Raw genomic sequence first — 7,780 nt, 5'->3', positions numbered from 1 at the left:
ACAATGTGATTTGGGTGAAAGTTTACAGAACAAATTCACCTGCCATACAGCAGCTCACACACACTTTGTCTCATGGCATTGACTACAATTCCCCACAATGCAACAGCTCCCCTCCTACTTCCTCCCCAGAGTTACCTCTTCCCTGTGTCCTTCCCTCCCATGCACTCTTGCCCCACGAGCTGTCACCCTGTGCATACACAGCCCTTCCACTCTCCTATGACTGATGTCTCCAAGGAGTGCATCTACCTAATATAAATGTGCAGTACATACGCCTGCCTGTCTTTCATTTGGTTGGAAGCCACAGGAGTGGGTTCAATTATAGACCTGAAGGGCAGCTAGGGGCCATAGTCTCAGTGGTTCCATCAGGCTCTATCAGACCAGCAAACCTGGTCCTTCTCTTTAAAATGATTTTGAGTTTTGTTCAACATTGTTCTCCCGCTCTATCTAGGATCTCCCACAGAGATCCCCCTCTAAGTGGTTGACAGGTGTAGCCAGTCACCATCTAGTTCTTCTGGTCTCAGTCATATAGGCTGAGGATAGCATGGTGCACCAGTCACTTGGACTAATTGTTTCTATGTGTCTTTGGTTTTCTTCATTCTTCTTTGCTCTGGATGAGGAGAGACCCATCATTGAATCTAGATGGCCGCTTATAAGCTTTTAAGATCCTAGTCGCTGCTCACCAAAGTAGGATGTTTTGGGTAGTATATTATGCCAATTGAACTTGATGTCCCCTGTGACTACAGTCCTGAGCCCACAGGTCAACTACTTGCTCCCTCAGGGTAGCTAGCTGTCTGTGGCCAAGAAGTGACTACAACCTTGCCCCTTGTCAGCTCTACCATATACCTGGGAATTCCTAAAGAACATACAAATGCACTTATAGAAACATTTTCTGCCAACCCTATACATGGTCTTGGGCACACTTCCCCCTGCACAGACATATCTAATAGTTCTGCCTGTCCACCCATTTATCCACCTCCAATCTAGATCTCAGTGGCAGATTTTATGTGTGTGTCAAGATACTAAACTTAAAAACTTAGAACACGCTTTCTATATGTTCTCTTCTATGGAAGGAGGCCCATTTAAATGAATTCCTAGTTCAGGGCAGACTCTTCTAAATCACATAAAATTCAGGAAGGAAAAAATCAATTAAAACACTACAGATCTGGGCAACTCCTAAGCCACCATCCATGGATTTTCATTCTGTTCCTGGAAAGCGTTCAAGAATTTCCAGATCAAGTACAGAGATTTCCTAATGAACAAAAGTCATTCTGAAAGCAAACTTGCAAAGTACTGGCAGGAATTCCTTTTTTTTTTTTTTTTTTTCTTAAAGAAAATCTTAGGTTGTTCAGTAAACTCACAAATTTCTTTTACCTAGAATGGAACTGAAATCACGCGTCTGACCTTTCTAATGAACAAGAACTCTCAAGTCTCACGCTCCTGCCTGCAAGAGGTAAGCAGAAAAGGGAGAGAAAGAGCAGAGAGGCTGACTTTCACAGCTTTCGGTTAGCCTTGAAGGCCTGGGCTTCCAATGGCTTCCGTGACAAGATCCAGGAAGCTTTGTGGGGAAGGCTTGTCAGGGAGGGAACACACACAGAAGGGGCAGGGAGTAAAGGAAGCCTCTAGTACAATTATTTACAGCACAAGGGTGAGAAGCTCATTGCCAACGCTGTTTGCTCAGTTTTCCTTTCTCTGAAACAGTGGTTATAATCATGGACCTTGCCGGTAACCTGATGAAAGCTGTCGATTCTCTCCTTGGAGGGTAAGCAAATGTTCTTATCATTTCCATAAAAGTTTAAGGAATTTGTCAATGTACTTAAGAAACCCACTTTAAAATGTCTGCTTATCAGCACTGAGGGCAGCAAACTGGAGCCATCATCACTTCTTCCTGACCTCTCAAGTGTTAACCAGACCAATGCCTTTTTCCTGCCTGCCTCACTGTTCAATGGTTACAAGAGAAAAACCACCAGCCTGGAAGGCAAGCTCCCACACACCCACTCACACGAGAACACAAGAGCACTACTTAGTCATGGAAAGAAACCTTACCCCATGATCCTAACTAACATGCAAACCCCTAAGTGAGTAGACAGTTTGTTCCGGAGGCATGCAGCACCATGGCACCCTGGATAAGAACTCCGTTCCCTCCCTGCCTCTGCCTTAGTTGTTGTTGTTGTTATGTGCCGTCAAGTTGGACCCAACTCATAGCGACCCCTCCTTGGGTTTCCGAGACAGTATCACTACAGAAGTAGATTGCCTCATCTTCCTTCTGAGGAGTGGTTGGTGGGTTTGAACCGCCAGCCTTCTGGTTACCAGTCAAGTGCCTTAGCCACTATGCTACCAGAGCTCCCAATGTCCTTAGTTAGCTACATGGTTTTACATCCTCAGTTAGTTCCTCTCCCTGGCAGCAGGAAGGCGTTAGATTGGATCTCTTAGGTTCCTTCAAACTCTAAAAATCGATGATCAGGAATGATGTTTTGTGAAAATTTTCATTATCACAAGGAAAAACCTACAAAATGATTTGACATTACTCTTCGTATTATTCAAATAAAAATGCCTGTATTGTCGCCTCTATTTTGGTCTTCATTCACAGTATGAATAAAAAATGTTTCTTTGTATTAAGTAACTTTACTCTTGAATACCAACAGCTACAATTACTTACAAACAGAATTTGGACATGTTTTGAAAGTCACTACATTTACTCTGTGGTAACTTAGAGAGCAACAACTGCTTGAAAATATTATATTTGTTTGCCTTAGCACACAGTATGTGTTAAGGGACAGGGTGACAGGACATCAAGTAGACTGAGAAAAGTTTGTGCTTTTTTTTAAATGCATAGCTACTTTCTGAGACTTTTTCCCTCAGATCAACATTTATAACAAAGGAAAGGGATTTTACTCTTGACCAGAAAAACACAAAGATTCAACACCTCAATAGTTCAATTCAATTTATTGCGAGCCACTTCTATGCCAACTACATAGAAAACCTCTCAATGAGGATGGAAAGAATTGGAAAGGGGGTGGGAGTTACATAGAAAAAATAGTGATAAAGTACAAAGTAGAGAAGAAGAACACAAAAGTGATCAACCTTATCCAGAAAAAAGAAGGCTTCCCTGATGAGGAGCAAGTGAGCAGAATCTGGAAGGACGAATGATGACTGAGATCACCCAGAAGATAAAAGCGGAGTGGGACAAGCAACCCTATCCTAGGCAGAAGACAAAACAATGCCATGGTCGCACAGAGTCAACTTTCTTTGAAAAGAGCAGATCCTCCAAGACTGAATCTTTAAATGCTGGTTTCAATAACTATGACACTTGGCAAGTTACTCAGCCTCTGTAAACCTCATCGTCCTCATCTATAAAGTAGGCAGGGAGCTCTGGTGGCCCCACAAGACTTCGTAGGCTGTCAGTCTTCACAGGAGCAGACTGCCACATCTTTCTCCCATGGAGTGACTGGTGAGTTTAAACTGCACACTGTTTGGTTGGCAGCCAACCGTTTAATTTTTTTGCCACCAGGACTCCATTTCTGGCACTAAAGGAAACTAAATAAGAACCATGTGCACCTATTCCACTTACCTACAAATTCGACTTGAAGACACACTTAGGAACAGATCTCATTTGTAACTCTGGGACTGACTGCAATTTAAAACCTTATAGGTAGAGAGAAAGAGAGTAAAACTGCTCAACTGACTCAGGAAACCCAGCAGCTGAATAATTTTAATGACGGTTTAACAGATTTAATCAAGTGGCAACTGAATTTAATGCTGTCTGTTCCTTCCAATTAAAATCCACACACAATGGGCAAAAGTAAAACGTCTGGCATAAGCACTTTTTAAATGTAATTTTGTCACTTTCTCTGTTTCTACATGTGACTAATAAAGGCTGTCAGTAAACGTTAGGTCTCCCTTCCCTTTCACAAAATCCTAAACTTGGGAACTAAACAGTATCACAAATAATCATATAGCCCAAACGCTTAACGAAAGTGACTGTGACCCACAGAAGGAAAGCGAAGGGACTTGTCCAAGGACACAAACTTATTCTGTCCATGACCTCATTTGATCCTCAAAACCATTCTGTTACTAGTATTGTATCTTCCCTATCTTTCTATTTTCTAAAAGAGGTTAGCAAAGTTAAGAGAAAGTAAGGGGGAAAATCCATATATGAAACCTCAATACTCAAACTCTAGCAGAAAGATAAAAACTATGAGAAAGAGTTAAATGGGAATGCTAAACTGACAAGAAATACATATACATTAAAACATGTAAAAAATGAAAAGATGAAGAATGCTTTTGACAGGTTCATCAATTGACACAACAAAGCCAAGAAAAGAACTGGTAAACTTAATAACAAATAAATAGGTATTACTCAAACTGAAACATAAAAGAAAATTAAAATTCCCAAGCATAGCATCCAAGAGTTGTAGAAAAAGAGCAAATGGTCTAACATATGTATAACTGGAGTCTCAGAAGAAAAAGAAAAACAGAGCATAGGAAATATTTAAATCAACCATGGGAGATTAGAAGGGGAGCATTTGCACAAGGAGAAAGCTCAGAGAGCAAGAATACACAGGAAAGGATAAAGTTAAAAGGTAAACAGAGGGAGGAAGTAGGAAGAGAGCTATTACACTATGGGGAACGCAATCAATGTCACAAAAAAAAATGTATATGAACTGTTGAATGGAAATGATTTTGCTCTGGAAACATTTACCCAGATCACAATAAAAATAAAATAAAATAAATAAATAATGCAGATTTTTTCAGACAAATGAAACCTTTATTACCAGCGATCTGAACTATAAGAAATGTTAAAGGAAGTTCTTCAGGCAGAAGGAATATGACACCAGACCATAATTGGCATCTACCTATTATCTGTATTATCTTCGTATCCATAGAGTTAGAGAAGAGCAATGTTTAACATCTTCACACTTCTTTCTATTTTCGTATAGCACAGGCACAAAAAATATCTTCTGTAGTCTCTCTTATAGAAGTCAGAATGCAGGCAACAAGGTCACAGACACCACATTCATTATAAAGCCTAACAGCTAAAGTCAAGGCCTTCCAGTGGATTTGATATGTTCTAGTAGGGGTGTGTGTTTTTTCAGAAATATGTAAAAACTTTTAACCTAACTTTCCATGTTATTTCAAATAAAGATACACTTGTTGAGTAAATATATGTGCAGCTACTGGCAACATACAATGGTTTCAGCAAATGATATGTTAAAGCCAGTTAGGTAAATCAGTTGTCACTGAAGGGCATAAGGAGTAGTAAGGTAGGCAGGGTGCGCCAAGGCCAAGGGATCAATCAGGTCGGAAGATGTCTGGCAGATATGAATCTTGTTCACAGAAGTCAACAGGGCAGGAAGAATGAGAAATATATCAGAAAAAGACCAGACAGGAAGATGGCGGAACAGGCAGATACAGACCCTCTTCAACAAAAAAAAAGAGAAACCAATTGACAGAGATACAGAAGATAATCCTGAAGCCCTGAGCTTTGAAAGGAAGTATACAGAAGTGGATTAGGTACCAAGTAGTGGAAAAACCTGAATGCAAAACAGTGAGTACGGAGATGGAAAGAGCTGTGGACTGTCAGCTACTCTCACAGTACCAACAGCCTGAATATTTCCAAGTGGTGTTGGGACCTGAGAATTGACCTAAAGATCAGCCCTGGTCACCAAGGGCTGCAGGGACGACTGTGCTGGTGCCTACAACTAGGAAGGGAAACAGCAAGGAAGGCAACAACCTGAACTGTGGATTTTTGGCTGTCTAGAGAGAGGGTGCAGCCGTTTTGGATATCTGAAGTGACCAAAGGCACAGCCATTGTCAATGTTCACAGGCAGTGGCCATTTTGGATATTCAGAGTGACCAAGGGTACAGCCATTTTAAATGTACACAAGTGGTGGCCATTCTGGATATTTAAAGTGACAGCATTTTCATTCAGATTTCAGGAACAAAAGAATAGGCTTCATTTGCCAAGGACAGCACGGACATATGGGAGGCTGACAACAGGAAAGGAAACAGGTGGTGTGGCAGTTAAGTTTGTGTGTCAACTTCGCCGGGCCTGGTTGAGTAGCTGGGCAGCTGGATGTAGTATTCTCCATGATGAGACAGGTAATGAACTCCATGGTGGAATCTACTGTAAGCAGATGAGCAGCTGCTTTAGGGATGTGGTCTGCTTCCTGCATATAAAGAGAAGACTTGGGAACGGTCTCTAGCTTATGTCACACTTTAACCCTGCATGTAGCCAAGTCATTGTTCAGAAGCCTGCCATGCTCTGCCCATCTTGGGGCTTTTAATGGACTTGAATTAACGGACTGCCTTGTGGTTTGGTAACATCAGGACTGTGACTTTTTACTTGTCAACCTTGGGCTCGTCAGTCTCAGCACCCAGTAGCTGTCTGAGTGAAGAAAAGCCTCTAGTTGCAGTGGGCCAGGAGCAGGAGGCAAAGCTGAAGGCCAAGGCTGAGAGGCTTTCACCCAACCACTAGAGCCTGGCACTTTGAACTCAGACTTAAAGCCTCCAAACTGTAAGAGAATAAACTCCTGTTTGTTCAAGCGTCCCATTTGTGATATATTCTTGTCAGAGCGGCACTAGGTAACCAGAACACATGGTGAGTGCATAAGTACTGCCAGCTAGCAAACAGAGGACCACAGTACCCTCCTTATGTTGATAATATCCAAAGAAAATTAAAATCGTGGGCAAGTCACTCCAACATACCATCACAAATTAAATACAAACACAAAAACGTCACGATGTCTTGGAGACAACAGAACATCACAGTCCACACAAAGAAGCAAGATAAAGTGGTAGAAACAAGGGTAGCAGGATACAGACCCAGAACACACCCCTGAGGAAGCAGCAGCATTAGAATTCTCTGATAAGGAATTCAAAAGAATTATATTTAGGTATCTTCAATGGATTGAGAGACAGATCAAGGAAAACACTGATAAAATTGAGGAAAACACAGAGAAAACTCTAGAACAATTTTGGAAGAAAATGACAAAATAAATGAAAAATTAGAAATTATACAAAATCTACAGATTGAAATCCAGAAGATTAATACTAAATTTTCAGAAATAGATAACACATTGAATAGGCAAAGGAGCAGAACTGAATCAAGGAAGACAGTATTAGTTAGATTGAAGACAAATAACTCAATACTTCTTTGGAAAGGGATCAATCAGAAAAAAATATTAAAAAAAAAAAAATGAAGAACGCCTAAGATTCATGTGAGATACCATCAAAAGGAATAACCCACGTGTAAATGGAATTCCAGAACAGGAAAAGAAAAACAAAACCACTGAAAAAATTGTCAAAGATTTGTTGGAAGAGAATTTCCCTGCTATGATGAAAGATGAGAATATATCCATTCAAGAAGTCCAACGAACCCCAAACAGGATAGACCCCAAAAGAAAATAACCAAGACATATCATCATCAAACTCACCAAAACCAAAGACAAAGAAAGAATCCTGAAAGCAGCACAGGAAAAACGAAAAGTTACTGCCAAAGAGGTAACGAGACTGCATCTTCTGACCTCCTCTAACTCCACCAGAGGAAGACAGAATCACCATCAGCAGCCCAAGGCCTGTTCCTGTGGAGCCAGACATGCTCCCTCCTTCCAGCCCTTTCACCAGCCCTGATGCCAACCATTCCTCCTGCAGCACCCATCACCTCTCTGCTGGGCTTGATAATTCACTTTAGTGGCCACAGAGAACTCACAGATTATGGGGTTTATTAGGGAAGCAACAGGCTACAACTGAAGCTCAGGAACATGCTCAGTCTCTCTCAGCC

The sequence above is a fragment of the Orycteropus afer genome, unplaced genomic scaffold (assembly GCF_000298275.1).
Source record: "Orycteropus afer afer isolate SDZICR_OR568_19922 unplaced genomic scaffold, OryAfe1.0 scaffold00410, whole genome shotgun sequence".
Lineage (NCBI taxonomy): Eukaryota > Metazoa > Chordata > Mammalia > Tubulidentata > Orycteropodidae > Orycteropus > Orycteropus afer.
This window is presented reverse-complemented; position numbering follows the sequence as displayed.